The sequence below is a fragment of the Arvicola amphibius genome, chromosome 9 (assembly GCF_903992535.2).
Source record: "Arvicola amphibius chromosome 9, mArvAmp1.2, whole genome shotgun sequence".
Lineage (NCBI taxonomy): Eukaryota > Metazoa > Chordata > Mammalia > Rodentia > Cricetidae > Arvicola > Arvicola amphibius.
The window spans coordinates 56,583,495-56,587,729 of NC_052055.2; the positions used below are offsets into that span (position 1 = coordinate 56,583,495).

General features: G+C 40.7%; 1 non-coding gene across 1 annotated transcript; it reads left to right on the top strand.

Annotated features, from left to right (window-relative positions):
* The first annotated feature begins 2,957 nt into the window (after positions 1 to 2,957).
* LOC119824167 lies at positions 2,958 to 3,060 on the top strand. The gene has a single exon (XR_005287087.1). It is a non-coding gene; the product is annotated as a U6 spliceosomal RNA (small nuclear RNA).
* Positions 3,061 to 4,235: the final 1,175 nt, after the last annotated feature.

The following is a 4,235-nucleotide window of genomic DNA, read 5'->3' on the forward strand; positions in this document are numbered from 1 at the left end:
CATTTGCGATAAGCTACAGACAAGGGGGACACTATATGGTGCTTTTTGGACCTTGGGTCTCTAAGATTAGCACTCAATGTTTTAATTAACTTTGAGTTATGTCTCACAGTTAAACTTCAAGGCCCTGTGAGAAAGAAGAGGCCTAAAATGGCCCCTAACAGTGCCAGGTTAATCTAAGTTGGCAGTTGAGCAAAGTAAGTTTTTGAGGGTGTTAACAGCAACCTTTCAGAAGGGCATGGTCTATAATACCATATTGGTCTAGAAGCAATCCAGAGGGTCTCAACCTCTGTGAAAACAGAAGAACCTCTTTTCCAAAGCATCATATCCTTAGACCCAAATTCTGAAGTCATAATACCTTTAATATACATGCTGGTTTGGCTTAGCAGCCCACACAATGAAACGTCTCTCTGTACTTAACTCCTTCACAGTCAAAACATTCAAAGAAAACACAATAATACATAGAATCCAGACTCTCTGTGAACTTTAATTTTTACGTGGCTTATTTTTTATTTTACTCTTTTTTAATCTATCAATATTTTTACTGCCTGTCTCTTTAAAGACTTTACCCTTTTTAAAGCACTAACTTTATTTTATGACTCTCTATACTTCTTTATTCTCTCTCCCAAGCCTCTGTATATTTATCCAACATTGTGACCCATTTAGAGGTCTTTTATGTCTGAACCTGTCCTATTGTAAATCTGTAATTTTCTACTGTCTTGAAGAGCTTTTAAAATGCTAAGCAGTTTGTTTGCAGCTGCTTTGGATGTTGGCTCCACCTCTCTCCAATTTCAAAATGGTGGAAGTACCATTTCTGCTAGCTCTGGGGCCACCAGGCAGGAGCCACGCTCAGCAGTCAAACCCCAAAAATGAGTGTACAGCATATAAATGCTTCTGAGTTACAGCCAAATCTGCCATGCAGAGCACTGCATAGCCTAAAAACATCTCTCTGTATGGCAGCAGGAATCCGCCATGCTCTCCCACCTGCCCAAACCTAGTAGACCTGACTTTGCTACCTGTCCAGGCAGGAAGTGCCAAGCCACAGGCATGGTCTCAGGTACTTTGTTACTGACCTCAAGTGGGCACACAAACATCCAGGCCCACAAATGCTCCATAGCCGGAGTTTGCACTGGCAGCAGGGCCCAGGAAGCCTTGTTTTTTTTTTTTTTTTTTTTTTTTTGGTTTTTTCGAGACAGGGTTTCTCTGTAGCTTTGGAGCCTGTCCTGGAACTAGCTCTTGTAGACCAGGCTGGCCTCGAACTCACAGAGATCCGCCTGCCTCTGCCTCCCAAGTGCTGGGATTAAAGGCGTGCGCCACCACCGCCCGGCGGAAGCCTTGTTTTAAAATGGCATGGCTTTTTTATTTTTGAGTCAGGAAAATCTCTCTGCATCACACCATCAGCAAACAGCAAAAAGCTGTGTTAAACTCTATATTTGTGTCTAGAATTCCCTTTCAAGCCCTCTCAGGTTTTATGTGGAGTCAGTTTACCACGTTGAGTGCCACTCTGTTGTAGGGAGCGTGGGGACCCTTTGTTCTGTCCCACCTGGCTAGCTTACACCTGAAATAATCACACAGAAACTGTGCTCATTAAACTACTGCCTGGCCTATTAGTTCTAGCCTCCTATTGGCTAACTCTCACATCTTGATTCAACCCATTTCTAATAATCTTTGTAACATATGAGGTTGTGGCTTACCGAGAAAGATTCTAACCAGCGTCAGTCTCAGGCAGGAGCTTCATGGCATCTGCCACACTACCCTTTCTCCCAGAATTCTATTCTGTCTACTCCACCCACCTAAGTGCTGCCCTATCAAAAGGCCAAGGCAGTTTCTTTATTCAACCAATGAAAGCAACACATAGACAGAAGAACCTCCTACATCATCTGGCTTCAGAGTCAAAAGTAGAAGAAAGGAATTATGGAAATTTCTTCTTTGGCTAAGGAAAAGCCACAGGGCCAGGTATGTGGCAGAGGTGTTCCTGAATGGAGGCCCAGAGAGGCCATTGTGTGAAGTTGTGAAGGTGAAGCTTGGATTACCTTGAAGACCCCAAGATGTTGGCATTGCTAAAGTCATGGGATCCCTGCTGAGGAAATCTGCTAACAGCCCAAGAGAAAGAAGTATGCTGCAGTCAACAAAACTGAAAGAAGTTGGAGATCTGAAGAGCACTTTGACATCAGACATGAAGATGTAGAGTTTGGAGTTTGCCCAGCTAGTTTTTCACCTTGCTCTGGTCCAGTATTTCCTCATATGCCCTCTTTCCTCCCTCTTGGAACAGTAAAGCATATCCTGTGCCATTATATGTTGGAAGTATGTAATCTTTTTTTCATTTTGATTTTACAGGGGATTATAGTTAAGGGAGTATATTAATCTCAGAAGATACTTTGAACTTTAGACTTTTAAATAAGTTTGAGACTGTTATAGACTATGGGGCCTTTTGAAGTTGGACTGAATTCAGTTTTGCATTATGATATGGCTATAAGTCTCTGGGGGCCAGGAAGTAGAATGTGGTGGTTTGAAAGAAAATGGGTCCCAAAGGGAGTGACACTATTAAGAGGTGTGGCTTTGTTGGAGAAGATATGACCTTGTTGGAGGAAGTGTGTCCCTGTGGGGGTTAGCTTTGAGGTCTCTTATGCTCAAAGTACACCCAGTAACATGGTTCAGTTCCTGTTGCCTGTGTAAGATGTAGAACTCTCAGCTCCTTCTCTAGCACCATGTCTGCCTGCATGCCACCATGTTTCCCACCATGATGATAACAGAATAAACCCCAGAAACTGTAAACCACCCAAATTAAATGTTTTTCTTTATAAAAGATGCTGTGGTTATGGTGTCTCTTCACAACAATTGAAACCCTAACTAGTACAATCAGAACACTAGTCTAATAAAGTAAAATGATACTTCAGTCATACTACAGCACATTCTACCTGAACACTGAAAACACCTCCATTGAAAGATGACTTAAGTGTTCACTTTGGCAGCAAACATACTGAAATTTGAATGATACAGAGAAAATTAAAATGGTCCCTGTGCAAAGATGGCACACAAATTTGTGAAGTGTTACATATTTTTTTAAAGATATAAAGGCAGACCTAGCAGAATTATACCTGACTTCTCACTGGAAACAATGAAAATCAGAAGGTCTTGGTCAAGCATTATACAGACACTAAGAAACCATGAATGCCAGCCCAGACTACTATACCCAGCAAAACTTTCAATCACCATAGACAGAAAAAACAAGATATTCCATGACAAAACCAGATTTAACCAATACCTAGCCACAAACCCAACCCTACACAAAGTACTAGAAGGCAAACCCCAACCCAAGTAAGTTGACTACACCAACAAAAACACAGACAATTGATGGTCTCATAGTAGCAAATCCCAAAGAAGGGAAAAATATACAAATTAACACCACCAGCAATGAAAACTAAATTAACAGGAGATAGCAATCACTGGTCCTTAATATAAATGGACTCAACTCACCTATAAAAAGGCACAGGCTAACAGACTGGATACAAAAACAGAACACATCCTTCTTCTACATACAAGAAATGCATCTCAACCTCAAAGACAGACATTGTCTCAAAGTAAAGGGTTGGGAAAAATATACCAATCAAATGGACCTAAGACAAAAGCTGGTGTAGCTATCCTAACATCTAACAAAATAGACTTCAAACTAAAATCAATGAAAAGAGACAAAGAAGGACATTTCATGTTAGCCACAAGATAAATCCATCAAGAGGAAATCTCAATACTGAACATCTATGCCCCAAATACAGGGGAACCCTCATATGTAAAGGAAACACTACTAAAGCTTTAAACCACACATTGAACCCCACACACTAATAGTGGGAGACTTCCACACCCCACTCTTACCATTGGACAGTTCTGTCAGACAAAAAAATGAACAGAGAAATAAGGGAACTAACAGATGTTATGACTCAAATAGACTTAAGAGACATCTATAGAATATTCCATCCAAACAGAAAAGAATATACCTTCTTCTCAGCACCTCATGGAACCTTCTCAAAAACTGACCACATACTAGGTAACAAAGCAAACCTCCACAGATACAAAAATATTGGAATAACCCCATGTATCTTATTGGATCACCATGGCTTAAAATTAGAATTTAACAGCAACACTAATTTTAGATGGATCTAATCTACATGGGAAGTAGAAAAAGACAAGATCTTCTGAGTAAATTGGGAGCATGGGGACCATGTGAAAGGATAGAAGGGAAG